This window comes from Protobothrops mucrosquamatus, unplaced genomic scaffold (genome assembly GCF_001527695.2).
Source record: "Protobothrops mucrosquamatus isolate PMUCROS unplaced genomic scaffold, P.Mucros_1.0 scaffold2590, whole genome shotgun sequence".
NCBI classification, from domain to species: Eukaryota; Metazoa; Chordata; class Lepidosauria; order Squamata; family Viperidae; genus Protobothrops; species Protobothrops mucrosquamatus.
In genome coordinates this window covers 1-19,512 of record NW_015388645.1, presented here as the reverse complement: position 1 = coordinate 19,512, position 19,512 = coordinate 1, and the positions used below count along the sequence as shown (strand labels likewise).

At 41.8% G+C, this 19,512-nt stretch overlaps 1 protein-coding gene across 1 annotated transcript in view; it reads right to left on the bottom strand.

Annotated features, from left to right (window-relative positions):
- The window catches only part of SLC29A1 (solute carrier family 29 member 1 (Augustine blood group)), a 58,744-nt gene extending 45,345 nt beyond the window's left edge, over positions 1-13,399 (bottom strand). Inside the window, exons 1-2 of the mRNA XM_015825307.1 lie at positions 13,371-13,399; positions 9,996-10,057 (exon numbers count right to left, since the gene is read on the bottom strand). The gene's annotated coding sequence lies outside the window, so the exon portion shown is untranslated. The remainder of the gene's footprint in view (positions 1-9,995; positions 10,058-13,370) is intronic.
- Positions 13,400-19,512: the final 6,113 nt, after the last annotated feature.

The following is a 19,512-nucleotide window of genomic DNA, read 5'->3' as shown; positions in this document are numbered from 1 at the left end:
GCGCCCCCCGCGCCCCCAAACGTCCCGTATCCAGTCCGGGGCTCACCGGGAGAGGCACCCACATGGGAGTGGAACTCCGGGCCTTCGGGGAGCTTTCCAAGCTCCCCCTCTCGCCATTTTCGGGCTCCGCATCTCGGAGCTATTTCCAGAAGACCGCCATCATCAGTATGCAACAGTGATACCTCCATGGAAGATTAATTATCCAAAAGTCTGGTTCCACAGCCCTCTCTACAACTTTAAAGCAGAAATACCTCCTTTCAAGCCACACCTTTGTGTATCACCACATCTATTTCTTCAGACTAAGTTGATGTGTTTGCTGATGTACATATTTTCCTCAGAAAGTTCAAGAATAATGATGGCTGACTGGATCATGACAAAATAGCAGACCAAGCAGAACTTAGGACTTTCTTAGTATTTTGTCCCATTTGGTTGCACTGTGCTTGCTTGGTTCACACAGCAATGTCTCATCAATGAAAGATGTGATAAAGGGTTGGTTCCTCAACCTGATGCTGATTCGAGGCTGAGAGAAACTGACTGGTTGAAGGTTAAGCTGGTTTTTGTGCCTAAGGGATGACTTGAATCTGGATCATCCTACTACTAATCCAGTGCCTTAACCACTAACATACTCTCAGAACTATCACATATGAGCTGCAAAATTCTATTAGATGGCAGGAAATCACCACTAAAGAGTAGGAAATGCAGGCTTTTATATACTTTGGCTGCCACAGTGATACTCCAGTTTTAAGCAGTCCATATGTACAGTGGCTCTAACATAGCTTTAAATTTTGACTAATTGGACAATAATAAAGCAAATTATCTGATAAAAAGGAGAGGAAAGATGGATGAAAGATGTGAGATAACCTGATAGATCTACATGCTCACTACTATCAACACAAGGCATATATGGATACACAACAGCTTAGCATAGACAGAGGTAATGAGAAAATGCTTGAAGAAAAGTGGGTTATCTGGAGGCCCTTTAGGGGTATAGCACTGCATCTAAGCATGGACAAAATAGAAAGTACTGTCTAGCAGTGCCTGCTTTATCTCAATTTAAGCTGTGTGCATTCATAAATAAAAGAGTATTAAAAGTTGTTTAAATCTGCCATTTTCTTTCACAAATGATGTAACATGTAGTTATAAGGTGCATGCTGAAGAAGAGCCCACAATAGCCAGACTCTAAAACATTATCTTCTATATCACCAGAACCATGTTGGCAGTTATTCAATCTGCAAACTTTGATGGGTGCCAACTGGCTGCAAATTAAATCCCAAGAATCAATCCAACTCTCACTATTTATAAAAGGCAGCATTTTATGCCTTGTATAAAATGTTAACATGACCTCATTTTGTTGCAAGGAGATTTTGCCAAATTACAAGTTTATTCTTTTGGGGGTTGGTTCACTTACCTTGGATGAAGCAAAACTCCCTTTCAGTTGTTGCTTTTGGAATTAGATTTGCGCCTGCTCTGGAATATATTTACCCAGCCCTGATTATCACTGAACTGAAAAGCACTTTGACCTGGACACCTAAATTGATTGCTTGCATCCTGGCCCCTAGTGGGCTCTGACACTCACCTTTATACAATATCAACAACCTGCAGGAATAATGCAACAAATAAAAGCTAGGTAACCATAACAAATCTTGGCTGAGTGTACTGCATTTTGTGTTTTTCTCCACCAGTAGAGCTGGAAAATTTCAGAACAATCAACACAAAGATTTTCCAAGAAAAAGACTGTGATCTACTGCCCTGTGCATTATGGAAGTTGAACAGTTCTTACCCTGATTTCACATAATCTAGATCAGAGGTGGGGAACCTTGGCTCTTTTATGACTTGTGGAATTCAGGGAGTTGAGGTCCACAAGTCATAAAAGAGCCAAGGTTCCCCACCCCGATTTAAAATAACCCCAGTCAAGGATAGAGGGGGTACATGGACTGGAAGATACCGTATATAGAATGGAACTGGGATCATTCAGTCATACAAAGCTAGACTCCTCCTGATTTTTACATACAGTAGCTACCATAGACTAACATGGCTCTCCTCCTACAATGTCAATAATTAGTGCTCTTTTATCTTTACTAATGAAAACCTCTTCTGAATGGCTTACCTAAGTTGAAATTCAAACTGGAAATTCTATTACAGATGTAAGTAGTGGCCCCTTGTGGAATATGAACTCATGAGAGAGACATCCACTAACTGCCAATCACACTACTACAATGTGAATTGGCACTTAAGTGGCTTTAAAATCTTTGCTATTAGTTTATTTTCCTTTCCTACACTTTTCTACTTTACTGTAATATCTTTTCTCTCTCTTTCTCTTTTTAGGGCCTTTCTGAACATGTTTTGCTGCGATTTAAAAATCATCTGATCAAGAAATGAGACACCAGTGGAATGAAAAATATAGTTTAATGGTCACCCGTGGTGTCTATAAGTCTTATGTAGCAGGACTGGGAAAAAGGCTTGCTAGATTTTTTTTTAAAAAAAAAACCTACTTGCAACTAGATAAATGGAATCTATTAGATAACCATAAGTGTCTATGGAGATTCTCAATCATTTAGGTCAGGAGTCCCCAACACCTGGCCCATACTGAGCCTTGAGCCTTTGGTAGGCCCCGGAAGAGGCGGATGAATGCACACATGCATCCCCAAGCAGCAGGTGAGCATGTGTGCATACTCCATTTGCACAAGCAACAGGTATGCACTTACCCACCACACGCGCAGAACCATCCCCTCTCCTCCCCCCACAACTCTGTGATACTGACTCACATTAACCTAACACAGAAACAAAAGACAATAAAAATATAGGGCAAACCATCCAGGTTCCAGATTGGAACTGCAATTCAGAATTCCCAGACAGTATTGCTCTGCACTAATTGGGAATTCTAGAATTCTCAGCACCAAGACATTATTAGTCTATTGAAGAGAAGGACTAGGGGTGACATGATAGCAGTTTTCCAATATTTGAGGTGCTGTCATAGAGAAGAGGAGGTCAACATATTCAAAGCATGTGAGGTCCGGACAAGAAGTAAGAGTTGGAAACTTATCAAAAAGAAATCCAATCTAGATCAGTGGAACAACTTGCCTCCAGAAGTTGTGAATGCTCCAACTCTGGAAGTTTTTAAAAAGAGATTGGACAACCATTTGTCTGAAATAGTATAGGGCAGGGGTAGGCAACCTTGGCTCTTTTATGACTCGTGGACTTCAATTCCCAGAATTCCTGAGTCAGCATGGCTGACTCAGGAATTCTGGGAGTTGAAGTCCATGAATCATAAAAGAGCCAAGGTTGCCTACCCCTGGATAGGGTTTCCTGCCTAAGCAGGGGGTTGGACTAGAAGACCTCCAAGGGCAACTCTGATCTAGGTCGTGATTGTCCGCAAGGTGCTTCTGAAGAAGAGAACTGAAGGTTTTTGAATAAGAAGCAAAATGTTTTTAAAGAAAAAAAAACACAAAAAGTCCAGTTACCTTTTGGAAAAAGCACCTTTGGGATTACCGCAAATGTTTCATGTATCTAGCTTAACTGCTCATTTCAACCAGTCTTCTTCACTAAAACCTCTGCATACTATCTCCCTTCAGTTAGAAAGGATTATAACAATATTTCTTCAGAAAAATACCTCTAGCTTCATTAAAGGCTCGCAACTCCAAACTTCTCCCTAGAGTTATAATTCATCACTGAACACTGTGCATCAGTGACGCTCACAATTTCAGCAGTTGTTTATAGGCATAGGATAAATTTTGAATAACAATGTCCCAATCAACTCACACAAACAAGCTACACTAAACAACAGCCTAATCAAGGAACCACCAAGACCACTTCCACCAAACCTGACAGGGCAAGCCACTAGTATATAAAATGATAGTAAACCCCACTCCCTTCTAGCAGTGATGATGTTACCTAGTTTGGTAATTAAATGTCTGCAAGAAAACAACCAACTTCAGAGAGCATGAAGGACCCTACAGTTCAGCCCTCAGCTACAAATATTACCTTTTAGCAGTCCTCTATTCATCTATTTTAACTGTGATCAACTAAACTGTATTCTTTTCCCTTTCTGAAAAACCATCTTTAGTCCCCTCAGATAATATCTAGACATCTGTTTTCTTTTTATGTTCTCTTGGTCCACTCTCACAAATGCATTGGGAACTTTAGTAAGCTCCTTTTGTAGATGCAGAATGAAGAGGTAATCCACATCCTTCTTATTCTTAGTGTCTCTTCTCCCAAAATCATTGACAACTTTATGAAAATCAAGATGGTTGGTTGTATTTTAAGAGATAGTGATATGCTGTTGATGTTTACTATACTTTGCTGGGATGGGGGATAGCTTCTTTTTTCTGACTTTTTATTTTTTTAAAATCTTTTGTATTTTTCATCTTTTGTAGTTTGTATTAGTTTTAATTTTATTAATGAAGTTCTTAATAATATTGTTGTAAAAAAAGCTCTTAGTGGAATTACTCTCAATATCCCATAAATATTTTGTCTATAAATCTTAGGTGATACAATAGTACAGGTAGCAATAATTCTGCCTAACTATAATATGTGTTTCCTAAAAAAAAATCATTTTTAAGCAAATGGCTCTCACATGGCATTACCCATAAAATGTACAAACAGTTGCTTTACTAAAGAAAACAGTGTAAGTTTTTCCACTCAAGTAACTATATATACATTTTGGAATAATTAAATAAACTTTATCATTATTTGTTTATTTTGAGTGCACTATTTACATATACAGCTATAAATGTGAGACTGTTTAATACACCACGTTCATTACCCACATCGTATTAGGCAGTAAAGCTTAGCAACAACATTTGGGACTCTAACGGGGATTTTATTCTTGATTTGAAAGCATGATTGGGAACAGGGGATTCTAGTTTCTAGATCTGGACAGGCTGAAAGTGTTCTCAGGAATAGTAAATATTTGGAGTTTTGAATCAGAATGCATAAATTATTAATAGATTTATTAGAGAAGAAAATAACCACAATGTACTTCAAGAAAGACAAGAACACAATAGTTCTAATTTATGATCCAAGCAGCTGGTAGGAGGACAAACATACAGCCTCGGATACTGAAGATTATATATGGCTATCATACCTAGAAACCATTAATAGCATTGTACTCTGTTCACTAATTTAACAAGAGACATTTGTTTTTAGAGATTGTCAGTACAACCAAAACCAATTACATTTCCATGGAACACTGTGCTTCTTTTATATGGAATCTCTGCAGCGTAGCTCAGAAAAAGAGAGTAGGTGGCAGTAATTAGCTACACGTGACACAGCTGAAAAATATCACTCTAACCAAATGCTGTGCCAAGTAATTAAGGTGTGGTTAGTATGAACGTGACAAGGAGGGAGGGAACCTAACTGTTGAATCAGGTGTATCTCATGTGATCAACAAAAGATTTAGAAGCTGGAAAATGTCAGAGATCAAGTTGAAGGTTCAGGATTACTACTGTGCTGCAGAAATGGTCCTAGACTATCTGAAATCCAGCAAGTGGCAGACTGAAGTTCTTAAGGCTCTTTTTTATATTCATGGCCACAGTAAATTCAATGTAGCCTTATTCCTTACTACTGCAATAGTTTTTAGGGAAAGTATAACTAAAGCTCAGCTGCCACACAAATTATTTAACTGTCACAGTTGCCTTCTTTAAAATAACCCCCTGGGAGTTCTCTGGCAATTGGTACACAGTTTGGGAATCAGTGATAACTGGATCCTTCCCATCCCACTTGAAATAATAGGGCTTCCGTTCAAATAGATTCTACAAGAGCAATCTTTTAAAAAAGGTCTTCAAGTAAGTATCAATATGGGAGAAAGCCAACCCTGGCTAATCTAGCAGAAATATATACATGATGCCTGATTTCTTAGAAAAGACTGTGGTCACTCATGCATTTGCCATTATCTCTGGTTGCACTTTGTGTAGTGCACAGGTGGTGATCAAATAGAAGATCTCAAAGCTTAGTTTTGTTTCCACTGCCAATTGAGAGAACCCTTCCTCTCCCTGGATAAGCATGCTGAAACTGAAGACTAGCCACGTCCATGGTGTCCTGGCATTTTCTGCATGATCAGAAGCATCCTGGCTCCTTGCCCCAACAATCTGTATTTAAAAGTATTTCCACCACTAGGGTGAAGGTCTGCAGGGGTCTTCAAACTTGGCAAACGTCTTAGTGTGGACTTCAAGTCCCAGAATTCCCCAGCTAGCATGGCTGTCTGAGAAATTTTGGGAATTGAAGTCCACAAGTCTTAAAATTGCCAACTTTGGAGGCCCCTGTCCTAATATGATCTTGCCAAATCAATATAGACCACATATTCCATGCCAAGAAAAAAATCCAGCTCAATCAGCTTCAATAGCCAACTCCTAAAACAATGTCCTGGCTTTCAGCATATGCCAGCGTTCTCCAACTTGACAGTATCTAAATACAGAATACAAAATAACAAGAGTTGGGAGGGACCTTGGAGATCTTCTATTCCAACCTCCTGCTCAGGCAGGAGACCCTTTAACATTTCAAACAAATGGTTGTCCAATCTCTTCTTAAAAAACGTCCAGCATTGGAGCATTCACAACTTCTGGAGGCAGATTGTTCCACTGATCTAGATTGGATTTCTTTTTGATAAGTTTCGATAAGTTTCCAACTCTTACTTCTTGTCCGGACCTCAGGTGCTTTGAATATGTTGACCTCCTCCTCAAATATTGGAAAACTGCTATCATGTCACCCCTAGTCCTTCTCTTCATTAGACTAATAATGTCTTGGTGCTGAGAATTCTAGGATTCCCAATTAGTGCAGAGCTGGGAAGTCTGAATTGCAGTTCCAACCTGGAACCTGGACGCCATCTTGTTTAGAAAGTCTGCCCTATGTTTTTATTGTCTTTTGTTTCTGTGTTAGGTTAAATGTGAGTCAGCATCACAAGCAATTAGAAAGAAAACATTCCCAAGAAATGAAGTGGGAGTAAGCCTCCAGAGAAAAATGTCATACAACTGACCAGGAATGGAGGCTATTCAGTTGGAAACAACAATACTGTAATAACTATTGTGGTTTCTAATAATTCTAAGCTAATACAAGTCAAAAGGAATTTCTGGCACTTATATCATCTGTTTTTAGAATCAATGCTGGAAGGCAATCAACTCAGCCCAGTGTTGGAAACAACTGCCGCCCCCGCCCCTCCCAAAATAATTGCAAGTATGTGTTAAATAGAAGCATATTTATTTATTTAAAATATTTATAACCTTGCAAGGCATTTTCCAGGTTTTTTTTTTTCAAAAAAATCTTTTATTTCTTACAAACCTTCTTTAAAAGGATTATAAAAATACCAACCAGCATAATAGTGTTGAAAGATAGCTAAGCTACACAACTGCTAAAATACCTTTTTAATGCTAACATGACTTGTAGAAATTTAGGACAAGAAGGATCTCTTGGCCCGTTGCTTAACTGATTTCCCTAAGCCGGGGTAGGCAACCTTGGCTCTTTTATGACTCGTGGTTTTCAACTCCCAGAATTCCTGAGCCAGCATGGCTGGCTCAGGAATTCTGGGAGTTGAAATCCACGAGTCATAAAAGAGCCAAGGTTGCCTACCCCTGCCCTAATCAAGCAACATAGAATCTTCAAAACCGTCTAGTCCAAACAGAATCTCTTTTTTCAAATGAGCAAATAAAAAGTCCCTAACGGGGTCCCTTAGGGAAGCAAATGGACAGTTTTCTGTGGGGGCTCCTTTTCTCGGAAATAGCTTGTCTTGGAGGCAGGAGGAATCTCTTCCATCACGGGTTAACAGAGGTTTGTGAAGATCTATGTTTTTAGAGCCTTCTGGGCATGACTGAAGATGATTCACTAGTTATTCCCTCGGTTGAGATGTGTTGCCAAGAGTACAATTTCAATGTATTAAATTGGTTGTTACTGTGTTGTTTTGGTTCATACTGAGTGTGCTAATACTTTCATAAGGGTCAACCAGATTGAAGTGGTGTGAAAGTTGCTACAGTGTAATAAATAGTAACTAAGAAGGGCCTCCAGAGTTGATTACAGACAGCTTCGGATTTGATGGCTTTCCCATTTGTGAAGTCCAGGGATACAGGCCAACTCTCCCTTCCTTAAATCTGAAAGGCAAAGCTTGCTGAAACAAGAATGCATTGCTACATACATTTTTTGAAGGTAGTTCCTCCCTGAAACTTCAGTGTAGTGTAGATTCTACCTATAATCTTATAGGCTAATGAGGAAAGATTAATAGAACTTTTGCAATACAAAATACCTTTTATAGGACACTGCAGGATGGAAAACCACAATCATATTGGTTTTCCTTCCCTGTCATGCCTTTTTCCAAATGTCCTGAGACCTACTGAGAACACAGGTCGCATTACTGAATGATCATCCCAGACGGATAGTCCAAGTGACAAATTCTACCCATCTCAGAGTTTGCGTTTTAAGAACATGAGCCTAGATAATACTGGAAAAGAAAAAATGTTGGAGTTCCACCCAGTTTTCTGGCAGCTAAGCTTTTTTCCCCCATCCCCATTATGCAATACATGAATGTATCTAATAGACTTCAATTTGCAGTCAGTACAAAGTATTTTCCTACTTCTGTTCTTCCATAAATCAGATGAATCTCTTACAGAAGATTGTTCCATCACAGTTATTAATTTTAAGTAAGCAGGTGAAGACCTTGGGACCGTGCAGGCTAACCTAGCTCCCTATTTATTTCATGACCATGTCCATTCACAGAGCTTGTCCATATTAATAAATAGCTAAACATTTAGCTATGCTCATGCTTGTGCGAAGCGGTATGATTAATCAGTACAACCCCTTTACATGTTTTATTAACTATATTGCTGCAACATGAACCCACTCAAATAAGCAGGGGTCAGGGTAGCTTCTTCATGAAACCATATCTACAACTATTGAGACTAAAAAACTATTTCTACAGCTAATGATATCTGTGATATTATGTGTGAATATAATTTTGCAAATGTTATAGAGTGGGACGAACCAAGTTTTCCTTTTTGACTAGATCAACAAGGTTTGTGTACAATATTAGCACAGTGCAAAACAAATATTTGCCCATCATTTCAAAAGCATTAGCACAACACAGCATAATAAGAAGCCAATGTACCTTTTCTTTGTTGAGAGTCATATTAACTTGCTAAATGTATGTTGGGGGAAGAATGCAAATATCAATAGTGCACAAGGACAGAATCAAATACAACTGTGTCACCACAATTCTCTGGCATCTTTTTCATGCAACCTTGCTAGGGACAGCTAGGATTGCCTTTAAGAAAAATCCCAACAAATTTATTTGCAGAGACAAATGAAGCCCCAGATACAAGCCAATGTTATTTTCTATATATCGAATTGAAAGTAACAGCAATACAATTTTCCTGGGATTTGCTGGTTTTTGTTACTTTCCCACAATCTTAGGGATTTACAATTACCACAGAGAAGGAAATTACAAGTTTTTCTAGGACCTCTGATCCTTAGGATATTATGAACATAGAAGGATCTTACTGAATGTTTTAAGATGGTTAATCAACTACCATATGATAAATTTAGGAGGAAGCTCATCAGTACAGATTGTCCCCGACTTACAACCAGTCACGTTCAAAGTTACAGCAGCACTGAAAAAAAGGGATTTATGATCATTTTTCACATTTAAGACCGTTGCGGCGTCCCCATGGTCACATGATTAAACTTTGGGCACTTGGCAACTGGCATGTACTTATGACAGTTGCACTGTCCTGGGGTCATATGATCACCATTTGTAAACCTTATCAACTGGCTTCTGACAAGTCAAAAGAGGAAGCCAGATTTGCTTAATAAGCATATGTAAAGCAGTGATTCGCTTTACAACTGTGAGAAAAAAAGGTCATAAGATGAGGCAAAACGTACTTAACATCTTGCTTAGCAATGGAAACTGTGGTCATAGGTTGAGGACTTCCTATATTTGCATGGAAGGATTTGTTCCAGCCGTGTTGATGAAACTCATTGTTTCATTCATCATCATTGTTTTTTATCTATCCACCAACCTTCTGTGCTTGTTGTTCCCAAGAATGGCTGGTGTCTGTTTGGTGCACTGGTAGCAGAATTCCTACAGGGAAAGTAGAAGGCAACACCGGTTCATTAGTGGCAGAAAATAAAATAAAATATTAAATAAAAGAAACTCAATACAAAAAACAAGGGTCCTTGTTCATTAAGGACTATAATAGCAGGCAGATTTTTTTTTTAAAATGGAAAATAAAACAGGAAAAAATCTACATGTTCCCATTGCAATTAGATATAACAGTATTTAAAGTAATTACATTTTCTCCCAGCTTCATTCCTTATATAAACATACACAGGGCAGCTAGACTGGGAAACAGAAAATATTACCCCAGGGAAAATCTGGGTAAGACCTCCATTTGGCCATAAGACTGACAAAAATGATCTTACACTTTCTCAGCCTTACCAAGGGAGTTGCTATGAAAAGTAATGTAATAAACCACAATGTATTACACTCTGCAAAGGGCACTCTGCAAAGACAGTAAATAAATGTAGTTTTCCATGTACTGTATCCATTCTCTCATGTGCAAGCATTTTACAAGAAAATAGCACAAGATTATAAGATAAAGCATTGTCTCTTTGGTGCCTTCAGATGTTCTGGGAATAGCTGGGGAAAGAAGTACTAATGTATTTTTTTTTTTATTTGTACCCTTCCCTTTCTTCAATAATGATAGAAAAGAAATACCTTAAAATTCCAATTTTTAATAACACATCATTGATGTTAAAAAATTTCTGAAAATTGTTTCCAATGAAAAGGGACCCTGCTGCTGAGTTAAACCTATTATTCTTTACACTGGGGCACAGCTTTATTATATTTGGAGAAGGCCCAAAATTCAATACCCATCATTTGATTTCTTGCAGAGCTGGGAAGGATTTGGAGTTTATATAATTTTTTTTATGCTGCCTATCAAAATACATACCATAATCCTTTAAGAAGCAGGTCTGGCAGATTTGCATGTGCATTGATAGATGGAACCAAGTTGTATTTAAAACGATAAAGGACTATTACTGACAATTAGATCAAATTGATTTCTGTTAACAGTGCAAGATCTGTCAATATTTCCATATACATTCAAGAACTAAACATTATTCTGTTTCCCCTAAAAATGTAATTTACTTCTTTCTAATTTTCATCTATTACTTAACTTTTATTTACTGCCAAGAGTTTTAGGTTGGAATTCTGGGAGACATAGCTTCAACATATTTTGAAGATATCAAGTTTAACAAAGCTGGGATTTCCAAACATTTTCCTGTCACAAAACCTTCCCAAAATCTCTGGTCAAGAGGCAAAGCTATAGTGATAGAAAGTTGGCTTCTTTCAAGTAATACTTTATTCCTGCCATTAGTCTCTCATAGAATTCCATCAAATTCTTGTAGAATCCTAGGATTAAAGCACTAGTTAGAAAAACTCAGGATTGGAGACTTTTTATTCATAATTTTAATCCATGTACCCCTATACACATAGGAATCTCCACTAAGTATGCAAAACCATTGATCTATTTTTGCACAGCTCTCTGTGAGCTTCTACAATACAGGCAGTCTTCAATTTATGACCATAGCATTTCTGTTGCTAAGCGAAACATTTGTTAGGCGAACTTCCCATTTTACGATCTTTCTTGCCACAGAACAATTCACTTAGTGGTGTCAACAATTCAATCACTGTGTCAACAAATCAAATCACTTAGACCGAAGGGGTAACTGAAACGACCAGTCTTCTAACGTTTTCACCAGTGTACTGGGGTCCTGTGACGTTGGCAGTATTTATACTCAGTCAACGGTTCGCAGACTTAAAACTAGTGTACTGGTACCTCTACGATGTTGTCACGTAAGTGTGAGAAACAGCCATAAGCCCTTTTTTTCAGAGATGTTGTAACTTTGAATGGTCACTAAATGAACTGTTGTAATTCGAGGACTACCTGTCATCTTCTAAATTCACAGCTAAATAGAAAAAGTAAAAGAATTTTCAACAAAATGCAGCAAACGAATATTCTTGCTTGAATTTTTGGCATTTAGCTATGTCCTTTTCCAGGGTGCCCTACAATATTCCATTTTTTCTTCTCCATTTTCCATGCATTGCCCACCTGCAACTAAGTAACAAAGCATGCAGTCTTTACAATATGGGACTCTCCCTCCCATATTACTTTGTACTTTTATGAACGTTGGGGTTCTTTCAAGCCTGCTGTCGAGCATGAATCATCTGATTTTGCATTGCTCCGTAGTGATTAAATTTATCATTAGGATATTAATGTTACTGTCCCAGCCTTAGCTTAGATTACAGGATGCTCTGGATCCACACCAAGTTGTCTTACAACTAGCAGTAGCTCACCAGATTTCCCTTTCCCTAGCACAGGGGTAGGCAACCTTGGCTCTTTTATGACTCGTGGACTTCAACTCCCAGAATTCCTGAGCCAGCCAAGCTGGCTCAGGAATTCTGGGAGTTGAAGTCCACGAGTCATAAAAGAGCCAAGGTTGCCTACCCCTGCCCTAGCACTACCTGGAGATGCCAAGGACTGAACGCTGCGCACACCTCTTGCACACAGAACAGGCATCCTGTTCATTGAGCTCTTCCCCTTCCCTTCCACAATGCTTTCTCCAGGAACTCAATTCACACGTTCTGCTACTGTCATCAAAGGCAGAGAAATCAAGCAATATGTGCAATGTGTGAACTGGATTTTTTTTAAAAAAGTGCGAACTAGGCTTTCCTTGTCTAGCCCAAAACGGGTGAGATATCTGCAAGGTTACAGATATTACACGCCACTTTCCCGCCCAACCACCATTACATTTTTTAATTACGCTTCCCATGCCCGATTCATTAAGAGACGTTGTTCCAAGACAGCTCAAGTTCCGAGAACAGCAACGTACGCGTGCGGGGAAGGGGGTCAGAAGAGCTGGACTGCAAAACTCTCCTTCCACCACGACCGAAGCGCCTCTTCCTTCCCGCCAATTCCAACGCTGCGGCCGCGGCGGTCTGCTCTCGGCGCGTTTTCGGGGGGAAAATTCTCGGCGTTAGCAGCCGTAAATTATTCAGCGGACGGCGCAGGGAATTGCGCTCCGTCTAAGTTAGGAGGGGAGATGGAGACGGACCTCGTGGTGGTGGTGGTGGTAGTGGTGCGCTATTCTCAGGGGCTCGGAGCGAGCCTGCCGGGAAGCCGATCCCAACCCACTCCCGGGCGAGAAGCCCAAGAAAGCAACAGGTGCCGGCAGTCCGCGGGCGCCCATTCTGCACACACGCACCCCGCCCGGCCGCTCCTTGGCCACGAAAGGAAAGCATTTCTTGGCGTCGACGGAACGACCTGCCGCTGCGCGCTGGAAGCACCTGCAATGGGAAGAGGCAAAGAGCGGGACCGAGAGTTTCTACCTACCCGGGAGCTCCAATCCGGTCGCGCTGCCCTTTCTCAGCGAGCGGCCGCCGGCCTCGTGTTTGACATAAAACGGGGCGGGGCCACTCGAGGCAATCCCGCCCGCTGAGAGGCCCTCCCACCGCCCGCCCGCCCGCCTGCCTTCCCGCCACAGACAGACATCACGGATGGTGCGGCAGGACGGTTGTGAGGCGGGATACTGAAGAAGCTGAGAAGCCCCCGCAAGCGAGTCCAGAGATGAACGGAGGCGACTATTTTGTGGCAGGAGGAGGGAGGTTCCGGACGCGCCCCCGGTTCAGCTACTCCGGGGTTACGCCATTCTTAAGGGACTCGGACCTCAAACTAAAGCAGGGGTAGTCAACCTTGGCTCTTTTAGGACTCGTGGACTTCAATTCCCAGAATTCCTGAGCCAGCTTAGCTGGCTCAGGAATTCTGGGAGTTGAAGTCCACGAGTCCTAAAAGAGCCAAGGTTGACTACCCCCTGAACTAAAGGATGTGTTTCTACCGCAGAAAGTTGGTTTGTGCTTCGTATAAATAAACCTTTTCTTTCGTGGAGCCTCCGTTCTTGATCATCTCAGGCTGTGGTTATGAACGTATCACGCGTGAGCCAAAAGCAGTTGGCCAGACTGGCATGGAGGATCAGACAAAATGCTCTGGGTGCCTTTTCCCCCCTGCCTCACAGGCTGAACTGCTAAATGAGCAAAACGTACATTTGAGCCTGGCGCCAGGAATTCACAAACTTTGCGAACGTAACTGATCAATTTGTGCAAGCCTCCCGTGATTGTGGTTAGGGTTGGGCAAAATGTGAAATACGGGTATACACCACCACTTTTCCATAATTCAGTAAGGTAAATCCTTGACTTATGACCACAATTGAGCCCAGAATTTCTGTTGCTAAGCAAAGCAGTTAAGTGAGTGGTGCCTCATTGTATAACCTTTTTGCCATAGTCGTTAAGTGAACCATTGCAGTTGTCCCCCCCATTGATTTTGCTTGTCAAAAGCTGGTTGGGAAGGTTACAAAGGGGGAATCACATGACTCTGGGACAGTGCAACCATGATAAATACATGCCAGTTGCCAAGTGCCTGAAACCTGATCACATGACTAGGGGGATGTTGCAATGGTCCTGTGAGAACCAGCCATAAGCCATTTTTTTCAGTGCCATTGTAACTTCGAACACTCACTAAACGGATGCCTGCAAGTCGAGGGTTATCTGGTATACACGCACTCATATCAAATAATAGCACCTAACCACATTATAAAACGAATACAATATGCTAATATGTTGCTAATATGCATACATGTGCCGTGTAATGCCACAAATCAAAACAGTCTTTTCTATTTGCACCCCACCGTTGAACAGGCGTAGGTAAGTCACTGGGTTTCTATTGGAACACCACAATGCATGACTCAACATGACAGATTTTAATAGATACCTTCATACAGTTTAGATAAGCAAGTATAAAAGTTAATTTCAAACTAATGTTCTAAAACATGATCGCTTAAAAAAGATAGTACTATTAGTGGTTCATTAAAAACAGAAGCAGGTAGAACCTGATCTGTAAGCTTGATACCTCCATGATCAACCAACATGCTTAAGGCAAAATTAAAAAAAAAAAGTTTTGCAACCCACTCTAAATCCCCAGGAAAACACAATAGAGTTTGAGAGCCTCTAGCTGGTGTTATGTAAACCAAGGCCTGTATGATTAGTTTACAGATTATAAATCAAGACCATTGGCTTGAGAAAGCCATGGTCTGTCCATATCAGGGATTTTTTTTTCTTTCTGCAAACTGAATTCTGAAAATTGGAGAGTATCCATGAAAGATTAATGGCCAATAAAAACTTCACACAAATGCAGCCAATTTTTATCACTATAATTCTTATCCTTGGGCACAGGTTCTGGGAGGGTTTTGGTTTTTTTTAAGAACAGGATCTGAAGCCTGAAAAAGTTTGAAAATGAATTCAGCCACTGTGAAGCCCACTGTAGGAGTGTACAGTATAAAAATGTGAAAATTAAAACTGCCCTAACATGCAGCTAAGACCAAATCTGCAACCTAATTTTTGCCCCAAACCTAAATTTGTTTTCTTGGGAGTTAAGCCTATTCATTTGGGTGCATTATATGTCTTCTTAATAGACATACATAATCTGGAATGGGAAGACTATCTTTTCCATCACCTCAATACACCAATACCCTTTTTATCTTTGTGACTGACACTGAGCCTACTTTGACTACTCCTTCTTCTTCCTGGCATGAATTTTACTCATGCTGGTAGCTAGGCCCACCCAGTGCCTCGGTCCCTAATGCTCTCCCTTCTCCTCAAAGTTCTCCATATTTGGCTACCCTTCAGGCTACTTGAGGAATGGCTTCCTCTCTCCCAGGAGCCTAGACAGCAAAATGGGTCACCATGATTTCCTACTTAACATAGGGATGGATCTGAATCTTAAACAGACTACAGAGTCTTTTCCTATATACAAAAGCCTTTTCCTTGTTTTTATCTTGGTAAACCACACACTCTGCATAATGTGCTTGTTAAACAAGCAAGGGGAGAGGCCAGGATGTATTTACTTTTCGAGATTTGCAGAGTATTAACAGTATCTTCACAGAGTCGCTGAAAGACCAATTGCCTTCTGTTTTTTTCTTTTCTCACTGATTCTCTAGCCCCAAACTATGGCTGTATGTGATGGCACCAAGCCCTAACTTCAGAACCAGACTTCTTAGGGTTTAGTCCTGCAACTAATGAAGGGTTCACTGACTATGTGCAAAGTGCTATATCTTCACTACTATAAAGAAGATGGATTTTCAGGAAAATCTTTAAAAGTAGGATGCAAAAGCTAACCACTTCTCTAAAAAGCAAGGCCCNTTGTTAAGTGAATCACCACAGTTGTTAAGTTAGTGACACAGTTGTTTAGTTTAGTGAATCTGGCTTCCCCATTGACTTTGCTGGTCAGAAGATTGCAAAAGTGGTCACATGACCCCAGGACACTGCAACCGTCATAAATATGAGTCAGTTGCCAAGCGTCTGAATTTTGATCACATGACCATGGAGATGCTACAACAGTTGTAAGTGTGAGAAACAGCCATAAGCCCTTTTTTCAGAGATGTTGTAACTTTGAATGGTCACTAAATGAACTGTTGTAATTCGAGGACTACCTGTCATCTTCTAAATTCACAGCTAAATAGAAAAAGTAAAAGAATTTTCAACAAAATGCAGCAAACGAATATTCTTGCTTGAATTTTTGGCATTTAGCTATGTCCTTTTCCAGGGTGCCCTACAATATTCCATTTTTTCTTCTCCATTTTCCATGCATTGCCCACCTGCAACTAAGTAACAAAGCATGCAGTCTTTACAATATGGGACTCTCCCTCCCATATTACTTTGTACTTTTATGAACGTTGGGGTTCTTTCAAGTCTGCTGTCGAGCATGAATCATCTGATTTTGCATTGCTCCGTAGTGATGAAATTTATTATTAGGATATTAATGTTACTGTCCCAGCCTTAGCTTAGATTACAGGATGCTCTGGATCCACACCAAGTTGTCTTACAACTAGCAGTAGCTCACCAGATTTCCCTTTCCCTAGCACAGGGGTAGGCAACCTTGGCTCTTTTATGACTCGTGGACTTCAACTCCCAGAATTCCTGAGCCAGCCAAGCTGGCTCAGGAATTCTGGGAGTTGAAGTCCACGAGTCATAAAAGAGCCAAGGTTGCCTACCCCTGCCCTAGCACTACCTGGAGATGCCAAGGACTGAACGCTGCGCACACCTCTTGCACACAGAACAGGCATCCTGTTCATTGAGCTCTTCCCCTTCCCTTCCACAATGCTTTCTCCAGGAACTCAATTCACACGTTCTGCTACTGTCATCAAAGACAGAGAAATCAAGCAATATGTGCAATGTGTGAGCTGGATTTTTTAAAAAAGTGCGAATTAGGCTTTCCTTGTCTAGCCCAAAACGGGTGAGATATCTGCAAGGTTACAGATATTACACGGCACTTTCCCGCCCAACCACCATTACATTTTTTAATTACGCTTCCCATGCCCGATTCATTAAGAGACGTTGTTCCAAGACAGCTCAAGTTCCGAGAACAGCAACGTACGCGTGCGGGGAAGGGGATCAGAAGAGCTGGACTGCAAAACTCTCCTTCCACCACGTCCGAAGCGCCTCTTCCTTCCCGCCAATTCCAACGCTGCGGCCGCGGCGGTCTGCTCTCGGCGCGTTTTCGGGGGGGAAATTCTCGGCGTTAGCAGCCGTAAATTATTCAGCGGCCGGCGCAGGGAATTGCGCTCCGTCTAAGTTAGGAGGGGAGATGTGAGACGGACCTCGTGGTGGTGGTGGTGGTGGTGGTAGTGGTGCGCTATTCTCAGGAGCTCGGAGCGAGCCTGCCGGGAAGCCGATCCCAACCCACTCCCGGGCGAGAAGCCCAAGGAAGCAACAGGTGCCGGCAGTCCGCGGGCGCCCATTCTGCACACACGCACCCCGCCCGGCCGCTCCTTGGCCACGAAAGGAAAGCATTTCTTGGCGTCGACGGAACGACCTGCCGCTGCGCGCTGGAAGCACCTGCAATGGAAAGAGGCAGAGAGCGGGACCGAGAGTTTCTACCTACCCGGGAGCTCCAATCCGGTCGCGCTGCCCTTTCTCAGCGAGCGGCCGACGGCCTCGTGTTTGACATAAAACGGGGCGGGGCCACTCGAGGCAATCCCGCCCGCTGAGAGGCCCTCCCACCGCCCGCCCGCCCGCCTGCCTTCCCGCCACAGACAGACATCACGGATGGTGCGGCAGGACGGTTGTGAGGCGGGATACCGAAGAAGCTGAGAAGCCCCCGCAAGCGAGTCCAGAGATGAACGGAGGCGACTATTTTGTGGCAGGAGGGAGGGAGGTTCCGGACGCGCCCCCGGTTCAGCTACTCCGGGGTTACGCCATTCTTAAGGGACTCGGACCTCAAACTAAAGCAGGGGTAGTCAACCTTGGCTCTTTTATGACTCGTGGACTACAATTCCCAGAATTCCTGAGCCAGCTTAGCTGGCTCAGGAATTCTGGGAGTTGAAGTCCACGAGTCATAAAAGAGCCAAGGTTGACTACCCCCTGAACTAAAGGATGTGTTTCTACCGCAGAAAGTTGGTTTGTGCTTCGTATAAATAAACCTTTTCTTTCGTGGAGCCTCCGTTCTTGATCATCTCAGGCTGTGGTTATGAACGTATCACGCGTGAGCCAAAAGCAATTGGCCAGACTGGCATTGAGGATCAGACAAAATGCTCTGGGTGTCTTTTTCCCCCTGCCTCACAAGCTGAACTGCTAAATGAGCAAAACGTACATTTGAGCCTGGTGCCAGGAATTCACAAACTTTGCGAACGTAACTGATCAATTTGTGCAAGCCTCCCATGGTTGTGGTTAGGGTTGGGCAAAATGTGAAATACGGGTAGTATACCACCACTTTTCCATAATTCAGTAAGGTAAATCCTTGACTTATGACCACAATTGAGCCCAGAATTTCTGTTGCTAAGCAAAGCAGTTGTTAAGTGAGTGGTGCCTCATTTTATAACCTTTTTGCCATAGTCGTTAAGTGAACCATTGCAGTTGTCCCCCCCATTGATTTTGCTTGTCAAAAGCTGGTTGGGAAGGTTACAAAGGGGGAATCACATGACTCTGGGACAGTGCAACCATGATAAATACATGCCAGTTGCCAAGTGCCTGAAACCTGATCACATGACTAGGGGGATGTTGCAATGGTCCTGTGAGAACCAGCCATAAGCCACTTTTTTCAGTGCCATTGTAACTTCGAACACTCACTAAACGAATGCTTGCAAGTCGAGGATTATCTGGTATATACGCACTCATATCAAATAATAGCACCTAACCACATTATAAAATGAATACAATATGCTAATATGTTGCTAATATGCATACATGTGCCGTGTAATGCCACAAATCAAAACAGTCTTTTCTATTCTAATGCTCTCTACATGGGGCTCCCTTTGAGGAGCACCCGGAGACTTCAACTGGTCCAGAATGCGGCCGCGTGGGCGGTGTTGGGAGGGACTCGTCGCTCCCATGTAACACCGCTCCTGCGCGAGCTGCACTGGTTACCAGTGGTCTTCCGAGTGCGCTTTAAGGTGTTAGTTACCACCTTTAAAACGCTCCATGGCATC